We start from the raw sequence: 19,989 nt of genomic DNA, 5'->3' as shown, positions 1-19,989 counted from the left end.
GTCATGAAATCATGCATCAGATATGCATGCTCAGTATAAATCCCAGAAATGACAATCATGTTTTATTTGTTCATGATCAGCATGTACTTCAGCTCGCCGTTTCTCCCATCTCATCCAGTCGCATTCGAGGATGAATGTTCCCAAGGGGGAGATATTGTAATACCCCAAAGTTTCTTAACTAATTTCGTCCCAAGAATGTTAAGTATTAAATTCTAAATGGAATGATGTTTATTCTATAAGGAATTTTTAAGATTTTCACTTTTTGTCATGTGGGAAATTCAATAAGCTTTCCATCGATATAAGATTCACCCAAATCCGGAAACTGGGTAAAAAGTTATGACTATTTCAAGTTCATATCATAAAATAGCGTCATATTGGTCAGTGGTGCGCTGCGCCACAAGCTAAAATGGAAATTGTCTTTTTTTTTCAGTGTCTCAGCGTGATTTTTCCCACATCGCGCAAAACTTCCAGGGTACAAATGAAGTGGCAATGCGATGGTTCCGCATCGTGCCATTCCCGTATTTCCCAATTGTCAAATTCAAGTGACAAGGCGTGATAGCGCCCCGTCACACCAGGGGTCCAAGTCGGGAAATTTTCACTAATTTTAAAAGACGATTTTAGGGTTAAAAAGGTTAATTTCCCACCCCTATTTAAACCCAATAACACATGATTTAGCCATTCTTCACCCAAAATATACTAGTTTCTCTCAATTTTCTCTCAAGAACAAACTAGAGTTTCAATTGGGGATTCAATTTCAAGAAAATATCTCCATCAATCTTCGCTAAATCAAGAACTAAGGTATGCATTGTGTTGACTAATGGATTCTTTTCATCCATAAAGCTCAAGAACCTTATTTTAAATTATGAATCATGATTATTATGTTGTGGGTTGCTCAAGTTATGTGATGGTTGTTGTTTGATTCCTATGTTGGGAACCTTATGTGAAATTATGAAAACTACGTTCGCACATAAATTGAAATCCATAAATTTTGTGGTTTATGATTTGTGAAATTTGATGATTTCACCTATGCCTTAAGTTGTGCATGTAGGATGTTTTTTAAAATGCCTAAAAGGATAGAAATTATGCACTATAGCTAAATTGTGACCCAAATGACAATGTATGCTTTAACCTTATGTTCAAAATGACTTCCCTATTATTCTTATGTATTGAAATTGCTTGTGGGATTGCTCATGAGTTAGCCTTATAAAATTATGCTATGTATACATGCTATCTTATTCGCGTACCAAGCTAAGATAATCAAATGCCCATGAAATATCTCCAACTATTGTATTATGGATTGTTGATATTGGTCATGTATTCAATAATGTCATGCCTTGCCAGTTTCTTTCTATTGAGTCCTGGGGGTACTTGTACCCAAAAAATATAGTTGTGTGCCTAGATTTAGTGTCATGTTTTCATGATATCCTCAGTTAAGCCATGGTCCATAGAACCTAGTCAGTCATGTGACTCAGGAAAGCTCAGTAATTCAGTAATCTCAATAGTATTTTGTCAGCTAACGAAACTCCATGAATTAGTCTAGTCCAGTTCAGTTAATCATGTTCAGTGTCTATTCAGATGGGAGTATGAATTAGCTCCAAGTGAACCCTAGGATGGGAACTCACCTATTATATAAGGGTGTGATTCTTAGAAGCAATCCTTGCATTCCAGAACTAAGTAGACAGCGTAGGTTGAGACATCATAGCCTGTTATATGAGGGTAGGTGAGGTGGCTTAACCTGTTATATAAGGGTTCCCACCGTTCTCACTAGAGTTACCTGTTATATGAGGGTTACTCACAGATTTTCCTTACTAGTGGCATCGTATTGACACCCTTCTAATTGGGGTTACAGATTGGACCCCAACTCAGCCATAATGGCGTATTAGGGCCATGTCAGTTAGATGACTACTTTCTACAGTTTTGGTTACAGAATCAGGACTACCAGATACAGTCATTCAATCTCATTAGTTGAACTCAGATAGTTCTATAGAATTTAGGGCTGTCATCTACAGTCAACTCAAAATAGTGTGGAACTTAGCTAGTTCCATCAGAAACTAGACTGTCAGATAAAGTCGCTCAGTATCAGTTATTTTAGTTATACAGTCATTAGTATCTCATGTTATCAGTACTCAGACTTAGTAATAATGTTATCATGACTCTTGCTACAGTTATTATGTATTCATGCATGTGTTCTCACGTTCATATTATTCAGTCAGTTAGTATAGATCATGCATGTGAATCCTTTGAATTCAGCCTACCTCACATGCATACTAGTACATTCAAAGTACTGACGTATTTGCACTATGGTGTCTTATACTATATGTTTAGAAGCACGAGCTCCAGAGCATCAGTAGCATTCCAATCTCCACAGTCAGAGTTAGCAGTAAGTTCTCATCTTTTGAGGACATGATCATTTCTTTACTATCTCATTAATTAGTTTATTAGTTGGAGTTAGTTGGGGACATGTCCCATCATTTCCTTATTCAGACAGTTATGTTTTAGAGGATTTTCAGACTACAATATATTTAGACAATTTTGTTTTGGGCATTTATACCCCATCCCAGATGTTATATTTTATCGGATATTATGTTTCAGTTTGAACGTTATGGCCTTTTAGTTCATGTTTCAGCATTATACAGTATATCATTAAGTATACAGGTACAAATATCAGTCAAAGGTTAGCTTGTGGTCCTTCGGGGTCATGAGCACCGTATAGTATTCTGGGTACCAGATTCAGGGCGTTAAAGTTTGATGGATGAAAGTTCCAAACTCTAGAAAGCTCAAGGCCATTTTCTAAAGAAGGGTTTTGGGTGAACTTTAGGAAGTCACATTATCCTTAAAAGAGGGATTTGGAGACCAAAGCAATGATAGACAATTATGTGTGTAGTTTGCTAAATTTTCACTATCTTAGAAATAAGGCCGATTGTGAATTTAAATATACCACGGGTATCATCCTAGAACTAGGGATACCCAATTGAGGTATTGGGTGTCTTTAATTGACACACTTGTTAGGTTATCGAAAGGATTAATGAGTGACATCTTTGAGGTTTTGTTGAAAAACTAGCCTCAAAGACCTTAAACCTGGCCTACCAGATCATTATCAATTAGAATTTGCATTGAATTACCATGTTTCCATGCATATCTTGCCCCTAGGAAAGCATAATCCTAAGATCTATTTTAATTGATTATACTCTATTATTCTTAGTCTCGAATTAGTCCCTTAGAAGCCTAAGAATTACTCTCACATTAGCAAACATTGCAAACCACCAAATCATTTTGTATCATAGGTTTAAACTTAGCAAGTAACATTTATTTCGGACTTACTCAATCGCTGCTCACATTGTTCCTCGTGGATTTGACCCCGACTTATAGTTGGGTAAATATATTGACAACGATCGCCTTACACTCAAATTGACGTGTAAGTTGAGCATTATCAGAGAGAAGCTCTTGATACGGTTTGAGGGAGCACCCTTATCTCTTCTTGTGCTTTATTGTTTATGCAGTTAGGACACTGCATATTTATTAGTTGGAGGTGCATGTCTTTGAATTATTTCTTGTTTGGGCCTTATTCTCATTTGGGCTTGTATTATTTAGATATTTCTGGTTATTTTTGATTATTTTGGATGACTTTTATTTTTATTTTGGGTTATAATATTTGGGCACTCTGATGGTTCCCACATTTTCATGGATTAGTCATGTTTGTTTTAAGATTTTTACTTATGGTGATATCAGATGAGCCTTTTCCTTTGTTGGATTGAGTGATGACATTCTTTTGGAAAAATCATCGTGATTGGGTTTTGAGCCATGGATGCAGGGGAAGTCTGAGTACCCGTAGAATTTTGGAGATATAAATGAAGGGGAAGTCTAAGCACCTACAGAATTTTGGATTTGGGATCGTACTTATACCTATGGTGAATTCTGAGTATCCATATGGTTTGCCCGTATGAAAGCCAAAATGTGAGACATCGGTTTGGTTTGATGCCATAAATAGAAAATTGTGTGTGGTGCAAATGTGAAGCAAACACCCCCCTCCGTCCAAAAAATTTTCGAAAATCAAGGGAACGGTGGACCGACCTTATAACAATACTTTTTCTCTTTTTGTGACTCAAAAATTTTGGCTTGTAAAAATTGGTATATACTCCATTTTGTCTCTAGTGGAAAGGGTAATTGAGCCCCTTTGAGGAGTTTGGATGCCATATGTGGTGAGAAATTTGGTCTAAATCTCATGCCTACTTTTTCTATCTAAAACTTGTCCCCATTAGTTGCTCAAGGCTAATTTTGATTATGCTTGGATGGTGAAATGATCCTAGGCCATCTTTGTAAACTTAGGAGTCCTCTTTAGCCTAAATAGCCTGCCCATTCTTAGGATAGTACCCTTAGTTACCCAATTTAAGGTTTCAAGCCTTTCTTTGGCAACCGTGTTAGAAACCCTGATCCATTCAAAAAAATTTCCTCTTTTGAACCCTACCCTTCTTGAACATAAAAAATAAAAATTGAGGCTAAATGCCTAAGTTGGGGGTGGTAAGTTTGATAGAGTTGAATTTAGGTCATGGCAGTGTAAGTGGATGCCTATGAGCTAAGCAATGAAAAAGGGTGAAAAAGAAAGAAATGATAAAAAAAAAAACAGAATGAGGCATTGATTGCAAAAGAAATAAGTGAATGAAAGAGACTTTTTCAACTATTTTGCAATCCAAAACCTAATAGGATGAGGGCTATTTTTCCATTACTATATAAACTCTTTCTCCATATCTTTTTATGGGGTTGTTGATTAATTTTGGAGCAATAGAGTAGAGAACAAAGTTCACCATTAGGTTTCTTTTATCTTTAATTTCTTAGTCTCTTCTTTTGATGAACATATAAAATTCTTGTATTTTTGTTATTAGCATGAGTGGCTAAAAATCCTTGTTCTAGGCTTGGCATTACAAATATGATTGTATAGCTTAATTTTGAGTTGGTTTGTGTTGTTTATCATATTTGATTGTTGTTAAATTCCTTCGATTACTATTTTAATGATTCATGATCATTAAAATATATCTTTGTTTCTTGTGTAAGTCTAGAAGGAGAAACACTAGGATAGAAAAAAGAATGTGAGGGATGAGTTCTTATCTTTAACAAAGTAAAGATATGATTAGAGTCTAAGATAGGAATATGCTTAGAATGCCTCATTTTGTTCAAATATAAAAAGATATATAAATGTATCAAATTTTATCCTCTCATTCCTGCTCAACAATGTAGATATGAGACTAGTTTAGGTAGATGATTAAAGGCTAGGGAGACCATAATCATAGAATCAATCCAATGAACTAGCAAAAAAGGTAGATAACTTTGCCTTCAAGAAATTAGTGCTATACATGATTGTGGATTATGTCTTGATCCTGCAATCATCCTCAATATTTTACAAAATTTTCAATTTTGTACTAGCTTTTATTAATGCTTTTAGAATTACAAAAACCAACAAATTCTTAGGTTACAATTAAACTTGTTTAATTTTACAATATTACTTGAATTGGATCATTTGCTAAGTCACAAGTACCCCTGGTATTGACATCTGGCTTGCAAGAATCACTTTAGTACTTGTACGATCATTTATGGTTGTGTGTGATTTTAGTCTCAATAATTTTTTGTCATTGTTGGTGAGAAATTGAAAATTTAACTAATTTCTTATTTTTAGTTTTATTATTTTAATATGTATGTGCTAACAACTTGATCTTAGTCACTGATTTAGTAGGTACAGGATTGATTTATAGTAAGCTAGCAAGGAAAGGGATTTGACTGGACCACACCCTGAACTTAAGAAATAAATGCATCAATTGAGGAAAGAAGCAAGACATACAACAAGTTCAGAAGGATCAACAAGATGAGGTTGTTCCTAAAGTAATGGAAGCAAAATTAGTTTGGAATATGGCAATTTTACTTGCTATAAATACCATCTCCAGTATCTGCAGAACAAAATTAGGAGGTAGATTTAAGGTGAAGCAAAATATAGTGCAATTACTACATACCAACGGGTAATTTAAAGGACTATCACATGAGGATCCATAATAATATTTGTAGAATTTTATGGAGATCAGTGACACATTTATTTTTACTAGAGTCTCCACAGATTATATGAAGCTTACGCTTTTCCCATTCTCACTATTAGGAGAAGCTAAGAAATGATTGAAGGCAAAACCTTCAAATTCAATCACTACTTGGGATGACCTTGCTAAGAATTTCCTGATTTGATTCTTCCTGTCTGGCAAAATCGCATGATTACGTAGTAAAATTTTGAGTTTTAAACAAAAGCCAGTTGAAAATTTGTATCTTGCATGGGAGAGATTCAAATATCTTCAAATAAATTGCCTGCACCACCAATAGACAAACGAGATACTAGCCTACATTTTTATTAAAAGTCTTAACCATAACACAAAGATTTTTCTAGAATCAGATATTGGTCGTCAAGCTTTAAAGAAAACATATAATGAGTTATGTACTCTCCTTAAATATATTGTACAAAGTAATTCCAATTCGCATGGTGATGCAACTAGGGGTTAGGTAAAGAAGCTTGTAGGTATGCTAGAGGTAGATAGTACCACAATATTTACAACATAATTGGCTTCTTTTCAAAATCAAATGATGACTCAATTAAACAAGTTGAGTGTAGATCAGGCTCATGCCCTAGTAAATGTAGTTCAACAAGTACATTATTGGTGTAAAATTTATGAATGTAATAAGTCACTCTGTTCATTATGTAGAGCAACTCTTGAGTCAGTTAATTTTATGGGTAATACATAGAAAGGAAATCAGAACTTTGGTAATACCTATAAATAACTGGTAGAGTCGCCCCAATTACTAATGGGGTGGAAAATAGGGCCAAAACCCAATAGTTTTGGTAGTAGAAGTAAGGAAATTTGGCTAATCTCAAGCCAATAACATAGAAAAGCTGTCGAAAAAGATTATGGCTAACCAAAGGTAGATAGCTGTAGAGATAAATAATCGACAAACTTCTCAAAAGAATTTGGAAAATCAAATAGGCTTGTTAACTGAGGCTCAAAATACAAGAACTCAAGGGGGTTTTCCAAGTAACACAGATCCAAATCCAAGACAATTTATTGCAATTACCTTGAGAAGTGGTAAACAATTAGATAAAGTACCTGTAAAGAAGAAAAATCATGAGCTAGAAGCAAAGTTGAGTAGACTAAGCTCGATTGCATTGCGGGTTCCAGAGAAACCAGTTGCGTAGAATATGGTCAAGCTAGCAGAAAAGAAAAAAATATGACCACCTTTATCGCAAAGGTTCCAGAAAAGCAAAGAGGATGTATGTTCAAGAAATTCTTTGACACTTTCAAAAAACTACACCATGATTTCTTGCAAGGAATGCCTATATATGCTATGTATTTCAAAGATGTGATAAAATATAAGATGTGGATTGTAGATTTTCATATTGAGAAACTCGTGAAAGAGTGGAGTCTGAGGGTAATAAGAAAACTTCCTAAGAGATCTAGAAAGTTTCACCCTCTCCATACAAATTAGTAAAAATGAGTTGATGCAGACTTTGTGTGACTTGGGGGGGAATTATGAATTTGATGCCCCTCACTGTGTTCAGTGCTCTTGTCTTGGGGAATAAAAAAACTTCCAAAGTAGTTCTACAACTTGCGAATACGTTGAGAGTAGATCCTAAGGGGATCATTGAGAACATGTTCATTAAAGTTGATAAGTCTGTAATCCCTACTGATTTTATTATTGTTGACTATGAAACTTATGACAGGGTGCCAATAATATTAAGACGTCCATTATTAGCGACTAGAAAGCTTTGATTAATGTGAGGAAAGGAACCTTAAAAATACAAATGAATGATCAGAAAGTCAATTTTTGAGTATACAAAGCCCTCAACACACCACCACACTCCCAAATTTATGTATAGTCAGAATAGTACAAGAAGATAAGTGTGGGTTGGAGCACTGAAAGCTTAAAACTGTACAACCTATAGAACTTACTATTGAATGACCTAAGGTGAAAATCGATAAAGTTCACAAGCTGCAAAGTAAAACTAAGCTTGAAATAGAGAAGCCTGAATTTTCCTGAAAGGAATTTGAAAGAAAAAAAATGGTAAAATATTAATGGTTGTTCCTCTAGAGATGAGAAAAAAATAAAGATCGAGAGGGAAAAAAAAGCCGAGAGAAACCTGAATTGTTGTGACATGTGTCATGTCGTAATGTTAAATAGGCACTACTTAAGAGGCAATCCAAAGTTATGTTTAAGGTATTTTATTTTTTATTTTTATTGTATCACCTTCTTTTTATTTTTATTTTATTAGTTCTATAACTTAGGGAAGTACGAGTACCTGAAGTTAAGCTAAAGATCATGGTAAAGCTTGAGTGTGGGGTCCCTTGTCCCATTGGATGAAAATTTTAAGAGAGTCTTATGTTGCTAGCTAGGCCTAGAGGCATCTAGGATCATTAACTTCAAAAGCATGTTGTGAAAACTAAATGACTTATTTTGAGACATCTACGACAATTAACTTAAATCTTATGAGATTTTAGCTTAAACAAGAACTCTTGTTGTTGCTTGATTAAGAGTCTATATGGATCCTTCTTTAATTGAACATATGTCATAAGTGTTTGGTGTTTGTGATGTTCCATGTCTTCATATTGATGTCAAGAACTTTTCCATTGTATGCAATGTGAAAGGAAGAACATTGTGTTTAGGAGATGATATAGGTATTTTTTTTATTAGACATGTTTTTATCCTTTGCTTTTCCTACCCGTAATGGATAATCCTAGTTTTCCCTCTTGATCCTTTAGCCTATTCTTTGGTAGTCTATATGAAGCGTATTTACTTTTTTTCAATTGATCGTTAACTTGATACAAATTCCTAAGCACTTTAATTGAAAAGTAAGAATTACATGGAGGAGAATTGAAAAAAGGATATAGTTGAGTGGGAAGCCTATAGAAAAGATTAAGGGTGCAAGTGATTAGAAGTTCACGTGTTATTGGTAGAGATTAGAAACAAACAAAAAAAAAAGTGAATAAGTATTTGATAATTGAGCACTCCTTACTAGTGACACATAAACTTACAAAAAGAAATGAACAAACAAAGAAAGTCTGGATGGAAAGCGTACAGGAAGAAGTTAGTTGATCAAAGAAAGTTAGTTAAATAGAAATTTGTGATGTATTAAAGCAGTTAGGAAAGATAGTCACTATTATTGGTTAGAATAGTTCCTACTCGTACCTTAGTCTACATTGTAATCCAAAAAGTCCTACTTGATATTAAACTTAAATATTGTTATGTTAGTAGAGTAGTACACTACGGACAAGCTTATGGTTCATCCTATGTGGCATGTGAACTTCATCGTGAGAGTAAGAATATTATTATTCTTATACCCATTCATGTAATAAATTGTATACCCCTAAGTAAATATTGGTAACTCTCTTGTTGTGAAGGTATATAATTGATGAAAAAAAGGTGACTTATTTAATTTCATGGTTGGGTGACTTTCACGAGTTTGCAAATACTGTAGTCAATTCTTGGGGCTGGGAGGTCTTGAAATTGTTGTTTATGAGTTTGAATTTGTGAAATATATTATGCTTGATAAGAACTTGACATCTATGTTAATCTTTGTAGCCTTACCTTGAGTGATTTTGGATTGATTGGTGACGTTAATGCTTTCATATAGCATGGGATATAAAAGAGTTGTTTGAGTATGAACAAGGCTTTTAAGTATAGGATGGTGATCTAGGGCATATTTATACGCCCGTTTGTCGTGTTTTACCCACATTTGTCCAAATTTTAAGAATGGTGATGACATGTAGTTGCTTATTTTAAATGAATGTTCCGAATAGCAAACTAACCAATGTGATTAGGTGTTTTATAGGAAATCATAGTGTAAATAAACCCATGGAATCAGAAAGGAAGATTTGGAGCTTTTGGAAAAATAGTGAATGAGTTTTCGAGAAAAATCAAGATGGTGCATTGAGTGGAGCACTACTCCAGGGCTCACACTCCAGACGACCTAAGTTGGTGCATTGGCTGGGGCACCGCCCAAGGATCCAAACTCCAGATGACCTAAGTTGGTTCATTGGTTGAGGACCGCTCCAGGAACCAAACTCCAAACAACCTAAGTTAGTGTTTTTCTAGGGCACCGCAGCAGGCCAGTTCCAATCCTAATTTTTCAGCTATTTTGCAATTCGACCTAATAAGATGGAGGTTATTTTTTCATTACTATATATAAATCCTTCTCCATATTTCTGGAGGAGGTTGTTGATTATTTTTGGAGACACAACAGAGAACAATGTTGACTATTAGGTTTCTTCTCTATTTAATTTCTGAGTTCTTTTATTTTGATGAAAACATCAAATTCTAGTATTTTGAAATTAGGCTGAGTGGCTAAGAATCCCTTTTCTAGTGTTGCGGTTACAAACATGCACTACAAGAAATCTAAGTTTTTAGTGGCGACTATTACCAGAATTAGCAGCAACTTTATCGCCGCAAAATCGCCATCTGTGACCACTTGTTTGTTGCCACTAAAACTTCTGCGCATCTATTGCGACCACTTGTTTGTCGCCACTAAAACTTCTGCGCATCAATTGTGACCACTTATTTGTTGGCACTAAAACTTCTGCATTAGTAACGACCTCTCTCTCCATAAAATCAATATCAATAGTATTTTACAAAATTGAAAACAAATTTTAAGAACTACAAATAATATTAGCTAATAAAAGCATCCAATAGTGTTTTACAAAATCATCCTCCCATCAAATATTATAAGTACATTCCTTAATAAGAAGTCAACAGCATATATGTTAAGAACGACATAGTGCTTCAGTTTTATCATATTCATACATATGATCAAAAATCAAAAATGCATTCTACGCCCTCATGCTTCTCCATGGTCAACCCATTATTTAAGAACGTCTCTGCCATTAAAAAAGCACCGAATCACTTTATGATTCTAGAAAAAATGAGAGGAAATGCACACACACATATATAGAGAGAGAGACACATAAACACACAACCCACATTGTACTGCAGAATAAACAGCTCTACCAGCAAACTGGAAGCCCATATTTCTTAGTATCATTGGCATCATTTGACATCATGAAAAACTTATGTGTTTGTTGAATAACACTGGTCTACAAACCTTTTAACTCTTAAAATGCATTTGAACAAACAGCAAGATGCTGATTTCAGGGAGACACAAGGTTATTCCAAGGTTCATTTTTTGATCAAACGGAATGATGTTTCTTTTTACTAACTTAAGAACTTACCAAGCAGCCAGATAGATAAAATTAGTTTCTAACGAAACAATCACTTTGTCTTATAATAAAAGAATAAATCAAGAAGGACAACAAGATGAAATACAAATTCCAGAACCTCTAGCGGATCATTTAGATTCATCATTCTTAAATGAAAGGCAAGGAAGACAAGGAGCTCTCGTCTCTGCTGGATCTGTTCCCAGGAGTAACTGGCGAAGTGTTCATCACTTAACGGGACCTCAAACACTTTCAGCAAAATAATCTCTAAGGAGTTGAGGCTCCCATAACCCTTCAGTTCCCAGTTTTCTTCCCCCACACCCCTTCCAATACATCCTCTCCATACATATATCTTGTCGTACTTAATTGGAAAAGAAAACAATTATCCTATCAGCAATTAACGCACTAAAGAAAAGGATTGGTTTCTGAAAACCAAAATAAAACCAAACAACTCATTAGAGCTCATCACTGCTCCTATTGAATATCTTTTGCCAACTAGATCAAAGCATATTGCAGTATCTGAAAGAGATAGGGGGCTGGAAGGAAGACGAGGTTACGGACAAAGATAAAAGAAGTATACTGAAGTCAAGTACCTACATATCTCAACCAATGTTTGTCTTGTGGTCATTCTCAGTGCTCGTTCAGGATCATTCTGCAATGACAAATGAAAATTCCACTGAAACAATAAAAAAATGGAGGGAAAAAATAATAACTAGTGTTTGTAAAGAGGAAAGCGTAAAGCCACATGGGGCTAGAAGCAAGGAGGTCTATCGGAAGTGAAAAACTGAGAAGTAAAGTGCACGCTAGGGAATTAGCATTCAAAACCATAATGTGTGACTACTTAATAGGGGGATTCACCGCAAAATACTCGCTTGGCTTGTTATTGTCAAGGTAATAGTCTACTTCTCCATGTTCTGTGCTTCTTTAAGTTAATAAAAATAACAAACAATCAGGTTCTAGAAGGTTGTAGCCTTGTCCAGTTCCAATGGAAACTCAAAGCTAATGCATCCAAATAAAACTCATCAAACAGACTGCCATATCAACAAATAACAAAAACAAAAGGAGTTCCGCAATGGAACTCCAACTCCTCAGTTCACATGTGAAATAAAGATAAGATAAAGATTAGTAACTAATCAGGTGATTGGAGAACAAATTGAATAAAGAGCATATGCAGAGACATGTATACATACTAAGTATTAAAAAAGAAGCTTATTAGCCAAGGAATGCCCTACGTCTCAACTAAACAGATATCAATAGTTACTTAACATAACACGCACAGAACTTAAATAATTGAGAAAAATGTATGACCATATTTATACTAATCTTAATAGTAGAAAAAATCCTTATGTTAATCGCAAAAGCAAGGTTTATTTCAGAACTATATCAAATAAGTTTCTAACAAATTCCTTAACCAAATCGGGAGTGAAACATTAGGTCCTTTACTCGAGACTAGATTCAAAGTAGCCTCTCCAGTGTACACTGAAACTGTTTTGGGTCTTTTGTATTTTTTATGAAATCAGTACCTATATTTCAGATCAATTCAAGCGAACTTCTAAAAGAAAGTATTCCAGCATTAAGCATTCTTGCATCTCTATACTCAAACAAGAAAAGCATCAAAGTGTACCAGATGATACCCTAAAACACAACTATTTGGACCATTAAACTTCCTGATGCATCACCATACATTCCCTTTAACAAAGGAATTCCCGTAACCAAAGTGTTTGGTAAAGTGGAAAGTGAAAACAAAGTAATGGACCATTCAAGACACCCCCTTGAGCTAACTCTAGACCAAATGGCTAACACAAAAAGAACAATGATTTTAAGAAGTGTAACAGCAGCAATAAACCTATAGTTCATTGCATAAGGATTGTTGGAAGCAATGAAGTGAAAAAAGAGTAATGGAACAGCAAAAGAGCAACAATCTGTCGATCCCTGAACATTGATAAGGGGTAAAGATTTTCCACCATTTTACTGAACCATAAGCTAAGATCATTGCTACGTACAATGGAACTATAGCAGTAAGAATATGGTATAGGTCTGAAAGCGATATCATTTTTTTCTTAAACAAGATTCAAGAAAGATATTGCTACTATAAAATGGCTAACACCTATTAGTGATTTTTGTGTGGGGGAGGTGGTAGGTGTCCCGTGGAATTAGTCAAGGTACGCACAAGTTAGCCTGGACACCACGGTATTAAAAAAAATTATTAAGGTATAATGAATATACTTTTCCAGAATTTGTATATCTGGTGTATATTTTCGGTATACACGCATATACAGCCTTGCTTTTTGTCTCTCAATCCGTTTTAGGGACTTTGGTTAAGGCTTGGACACGACGAAGTTGAATGCGAGGATAAATGGAGTCCAAGTGGACTCGAATTCATGTCAAATGCATCAAAGGAAAGATAAAAATTAAAAATCAAATTTAAATGGAGTAAATGAACAACAAAGTAGAATTCGTAACCAAAGGAGTTGAGCAACACATCAAGAAATTGAATACTTATGAAGTTTGAACAGATTGAAATAATGAAACAAAATAAAGAGAACTTTATTTAACATAATTAGATTCACTAAAATGAGCCTAATATGCAAAGAGGTGTAACCACAAAAGAAATGCAAGATGATAGGACTGTGATTTAAATTGCCAAGAAAGTTTCCAAATAAATGAATCCAACGACGACATTTCTCCGCACCTCAACGTTCCCCAAATAACATCACCCCCAAGTTTGTTTTTATTAAAGATCAGTGAAAATAAACAAACTAAATGTGACACTCAAACTAAAATGACTGTTTTTTATATATCCTACCCTACACTACTGTGAATTGTTTTCCACTACTGCACATTGAAGCAAAAGCACCCAAGAACAAGATTAGCTTCGCACTTAAGCCTCAAATCACCATTATGCCAACAAACACTACATTATCGATACAATACTACTTCCACCAGTCGCCCTACTAAGCTCATTTACACAAGGAATTTTATACTTCCTATTATTTTCGTATAATTCGTGTTCACACTTCCCATAAATCCGAATACATAGAAAGAAGTATAAACCAAAACATCAGCTATCATTAATCACATCTGACATTAGTATTTGTTATTCATCACGTACAACACATAGAAAATTATTATCAATGGATTAGAAAATTGTTATCAATAGATTGAACATTTCAATTCATACACCGAAACTGTCCATATATCTCACATCAGCACCAAATTGCAACACCAACATACAATATCTTAACAATCTGTCCTCCCTGTAGCATTCAAAACAGTAACAATGCTGCCTTCCGATGGCACTCTATTGAGGATTTAACTCTTTCTATAATTTCAACACAATTTCAATTCACATTTTCAATATGTCTAGCACTCTTGCCAGCAGTAAAGCAAGATGGTGGAGTCAATATATGGATAGAAGTACAAACGAAAACACAAGTTCTCATCACTCTTCATCAAGCACCACGTATAGAAAATTATATATCGAGCATCCAAAATCAAATACGTACACTATACATATTCCTCACTTCAACATCAAATCTCAACAACAAATATAATGACTCCACATATCATTCAAAACAGTAAAATAGTTGTGCAGCTCAATACACGAATAGAGTAGAGATAGCATAGCATAGGGCAAAACAACAATGGCGAAAACTTACACAATTTCCATTATTCGAAACAATTTTCCAATAACAACATATATTCAAACCATCAATAGAATTCCATACGAACACAAAATCAAAGATAATGAAAAGAGACAGGGTATTCACCTTTCTTTGAGCAGCAAAATTGGGGCTTCAACGTCCTAGAGTTTTCCGGTAACCAACTCGACTGTGGAAATATCAAAGCATTTAGGAATCAAAAGACACTTGTTGCCAAGTCAAACTCAAGATCCTGAAAAAACTTTGAGAAAGATACAAAGGACAGATAGTTTCATGACATACCATCAGTGCACATCAGTCAAAACACATGGTTGGTGTCCTGGAAAGAGTAAGGCCACAAAACAACTACACAAGCATAAAACCAAACCAATCTCATCTGGTAGAGCACAATCAGTATATAATTTAGTAAGAACCGCAGTAACAATAACTGATGAAACAAGACAGAACCCAAAATATATGATGAAACAACACCGAACCCAAAACTTGCAACAACAATACACAAAAGGAAAGACGGGAGAAAAAAACCCTTTTAACTCCATTAACGCATGTGTTTGGTTGACCAATCCCATCAAACAACAATAAAAATCAAGAAAATCACCAACACCCATGTCAAAAAGAACCCCGATGATCACCACCCAACCATCAAAATCATAACAAAATCCAAGCTCAAGCTCATTTGTTAAAGGGTTAAACATAATACGCAAAAGGATTTTGACCACATACACTATGGAGCACAAATTTTGAGAACCTTATTTGAGAAAACTAAGAATTTCAAGCAAAAATCAATTGAAGAGATGAACAGCTTTGACCAACAATATTTAATCAACAGATTTGAGCAGCTTTTACCAACAAATCTGACCAATTTTTTTCAGAATCGAGATTTTGGTTATCCAAAAAGCAAAAAGGAAACGACAGCGATGAATTTCGATGAAGAACGATGAATTTTGATGAACAACGATGAATTTAGAGTTTTGGTGAACTGTTTTAATTTTTTTTTCTAAACTTTTTACATATATATATATGTACTAGAAGGTTACCATATAAAAAATAAAATTAACTACTTTTAGGGTTTATATTGCCGCCACATAGTAACATTTAGCGACGACTCTATATTTATTGCCACTATAAAAATAGATCCAAAAATTTTGTTAGGCGGGAACTAAAATTTTTGGTATAGTGACCGCTAAATTTTATTTCTTTTGTGACCTTCGCATACTTGTCACTACATATATCACTATTAGTGGCGACTTTAACGGTCGCCCCTAAATCTTATACCTTTTGTAGCGACCTATGCATAATCGCCACTAAATATGTCACTATTAGTGGTGACTTTAACGATCGCCCATAAATCTTATATCTTCTGTGGCGTAAGCACAAAAATGCTAGCTTTTGTGGCAACTATTTGTATCGTCACTGAAAGTTGTCACAAAAAACTATATTTCTTGTAGTGATGGTTGTATAGCTTAATTTTGAGTTTGTTTATGATGTTTATCTATTTAGTTGTTCGTACATTCTTGCAATTACTATTTTAATAATTTGTGGCCATTAAAATACATTTTTAATTCATATGTGAGGTTGGAAGAAGAAACATTAGGGTAGAACAAAGAAAGTGAAGGATGAATTCTTATCTTTAACTAAGTAAAGATTTGATTAGCATCTAAGATAGGAATATACTTAGAGCGCTTCATTTTGGTTCAAATACAAAAAGATATATAAATGCATTTGAATTAGATCCTTACATCCCCGCTCAATGATGTAGTTGTGAGGGTAGTTTAGGTAGATAACTAAAGGCTCGAAAACCATAATCATACTATCAAGACCTTGAGCCAACAACCAAGGCAGATAACGTTGTCAATGAGTGTCATGACCCAAGGCTACCCTCTAGTCGCAAAAATGGTGCTTACGGTCACGAAAAACCACAAGCTAACCCATGAACTGGTACCTGCTGTGAGTACTGAATAATATGGTAATAAAATAAACATGTGCAGAAATAACTGAATAATGCCAAAGGTTTTAGGTGCTGAGATTAAGACAACGGAATTTCTCAAGTCCAAAAAATAAATGAACACACTGAAATCTGACTGAAAAGATTAACAAACCAACTATCTCTCTGAAGTGTCTGAAAGCCTCTAGAACTGACTGAAAAGAGTTGATGGGATAGGCCCCAACTAACTCCAACTAACAAACTGAAAGAAAGTACTAAAATACATAAGTAAAATGAAATAAGCCACCATGTCCTTAAAAGATGAGGACTCACCACGACTACTATTGTTGATAGGCTGAACTGTCTACATACGGTCAGGAGCCTGAGTATCCAAACCTATGATATTAAACATCATGGCGCAAGAAAAAAGTATGTGATCAATACTTTAAATGTACTGGTATGAGAGATGAGGTTAGGCTGATATGCATGGGTTCATGTGCATGAATAATAACTGAATGAATGAATATCATGAGGTAACTGAATATAAATGCATGAAAACTGTGAAATCTGCAAATGCATGACCAAGCATATAATATGATTCTAAATTAATCTGTAAACTGAAATACTAAAATACTGATAACTGAATAACTGATAAGTATATGCTGTGGTCAAACAAACCTGAAACTGAATTCTATACTTAATACTGATATAATTGGGGTCTAACCTATGACCCCTATTTGAAGAATGTTAGTACCATCACACGAGTACTAACAATGGCTGTGTGGATCCACTAAAGTGAAGTCCTAAAGGACTAAAGAGTCACCCTCTACTGGCAGGTACCCTGGTGAGATATGTGCCAACCCTCAACTGGCAGGTTAATAACTATAATCTATATTGGCTACGTAGTTCTAAAATACAGGGACTACTACTAAGAGCCACACCCTCTACTGGCAGGTGAGCCTCTATCCCTGGGTTCACTCAATGCTAAATCCTACTCCTAACTAAACAGATTCGGATTACTGAACTAATTTAAGTTTAAGTGATTATGATAACTGACTGAATGAATAATGCTCATAATTATCTAAAACCATTCTGAAAGATATTGAGACTAAGTAAATAGCTAAGTTTTGGGTATTCATAACCGCTAGCATTGAATAGAAGTATCAATAAGGACATATACAACATTACAAATCATAATAGGGATCATTGTTTAAAATTCATCTCTTAAGCATTTCATCAAACATGCGATGGTCATGAATTAAAGCATGGGAATAGTTAAAACATGTGATAATAATATAATTGCAATATTAAAATCATGGGTATGGGATTTAACATGCAAATAATCATCATTCAAACGTGTGAAGTGATAGTTGTAATGAAATCACTTGGTAAACATGATTCAAAATCAAAGTTCATATGAGCTTTATGGATATAATTCATAATAACATGTAAAAACCACAATTTAAAACTTAAAAATGGATTCTTGGACTACGTGGGTGAAAAGGGACCATGGATGAACATCACACAAACCTTAAAACTTTAATCTTGAAAAAAAATTAACTTGTCTTGAACGTTCTTGGATTGGGTAGCACAATTTCTTGGTTTTCTTCAATGGAAGATGCCTGAACTTGATGAGCTTGGGGAAGGGTTAGGGTTTAATTCAGAAAGAGATTTAGGAATTTGGGCATATAATGCTTTAACTGAAGGTTAATCCCATGTTTTTATGGATTGGGATGATCGAAAAAGACAAGACTTCCCCTCTAGAGTTTAAATTTGTAACTAAAATGTCGAATTGAGCATCACCACAATGAGATGAACTCCTCATTACTATACTCACCGCGACGCAATTAGATCGTGGTGAGGTTCTTGAAATGAAATCCAAACGTACCTCAATCCTAGCCTAAAAAATCTGAAACTTCATATGCTCCTTACACCCCTAAACATGAATTAACTCCAAAACTTATGTCTCAGGGTCGGGAAGGCCGGTTTAAAAATCCTTGAAGTTAAGAGGCCAAAAATAAGACTAAGTCCCCAACACCTAGTGAAATATTTTTTAGGTTCTAAGCCTCTTATGCATGCACTATGAGCTGAACTGAACTAAGAAAAGTACGAGGCATTGTAATATCTCTTACTTGGGAGCATTCGTCCTGAAATGAGACTGATTAAGCTAAAAATACAGAAGAACTAAGATTACATACCGAACATGCATAACTAGAAACATGATTACATGAATGAGTCTGAAACATGATATGTGAACTGAATATTATAAACTGAACTGACTCCTAAAATATATGCAATGACATGCGAATAGTTATAAGGCTGAGATAGAAATGAGATAGTCAACTTAGGAGTAACCATTACCTCAGGCAGAATCTAGTTTCATGAAGAAAAGTTGAGAGGTTTAAGACATAAAAACTTGGGGTGTTACAACGTCTCCCCCTTGGGATAGTTAGTCCCCCAAATGATACTGACTTGGTGGAAATACTAAGGAAAGACTGAGATAGTACACGAGGCACTTATGAACTGAATCATAACTGAATATCTAGAATCTAAAAATGATCCATAAACATAGAGTATCCATGTCCTGGATTCCTTACATAGATAAAAACTGAGGGTATACATAAGATAATCTGAATTTCGATGATCATTAAGAGTAACATGAGTACTGAAACTGAACATACTGAAAAATCATAAGTACATGAGTCATGAGCTGCATGACCTGAGTTTAAAGTTCATAAATTTCATGAAATATGATTTGTACAGTTGACCAAACTGGAACTCCTTATACCAAGAACTAGAAGCGTACACGACTCCATTGAAAGTGCACGAATATGACCTATGATCATGGGGCTGACATGTAAGGCATGAGTATATATATCGTAGAGGCTAAAGTAAAAAAATTTGCACTGAGATAAGAATGTGTCGGGCATCATCCTACCCTACTGATGTTCTACAACATACTGGCATCACTACTAGAATTTGAGACCCTGACTTGGTTACTTATTCTATCATCTCCCTCTTACTTATAAGACATCACTCTAAGCCTGTGGGACGCTTTTAATAAACTCTAAACTGAACTGCATCCACTTTACTCTAACGTTCAAAATATTACAATACTCATGTGATGCCCCAAAGTTTTTCTTAGCTAAATTTTTGTCCCTAATATATCAAGCCT

The 19,989-nt window shown here is 34.8% G+C and overlaps 1 long non-coding RNA gene and 1 other non-coding gene across 5 annotated transcripts; both read right to left on the bottom strand.

The window, feature by feature from the left end:
• Positions 1 to 6,246: 6,246 nt before the first annotated feature.
• LOC124889130 lies at positions 6,247 to 6,353 on the bottom strand. Its single transcript, XR_007047745.1, has one exon. It is a non-coding gene; the product is annotated as a small nucleolar RNA R71 (small nucleolar RNA).
• Positions 6,354 to 10,662: 4,309 nt separating this feature from the next.
• Positions 10,663 to 15,921, bottom strand: LOC107846869. 4 transcript variants are annotated; one of them, XR_001667204.2, is made up of 5 exons: positions 15,614 to 15,921; positions 15,173 to 15,266; positions 14,999 to 15,059; positions 11,826 to 11,880; positions 10,663 to 10,892 (listed from the first exon to the last, which is right to left on the bottom strand). It is a non-coding gene; the product is annotated as an uncharacterized LOC107846869 (long non-coding RNA). The 4 variants fall into 4 exon arrangements; XR_001667201.2 differs by having other exon boundaries at positions 15,737 to 15,917; XR_001667202.2 differs by having other exon boundaries at positions 11,822 to 11,880; positions 15,173 to 15,918.
• Positions 15,922 to 19,989: the final 4,068 nt, after the last annotated feature.

Source organism: Capsicum annuum, chromosome 11 (genome assembly GCF_002878395.1).
Source record: "Capsicum annuum cultivar UCD-10X-F1 chromosome 11, UCD10Xv1.1, whole genome shotgun sequence".
NCBI classification, from domain to species: Eukaryota; Viridiplantae; Streptophyta; class Magnoliopsida; order Solanales; family Solanaceae; genus Capsicum; species Capsicum annuum.
This window is presented reverse-complemented; position numbering and strand designations above follow the sequence as displayed.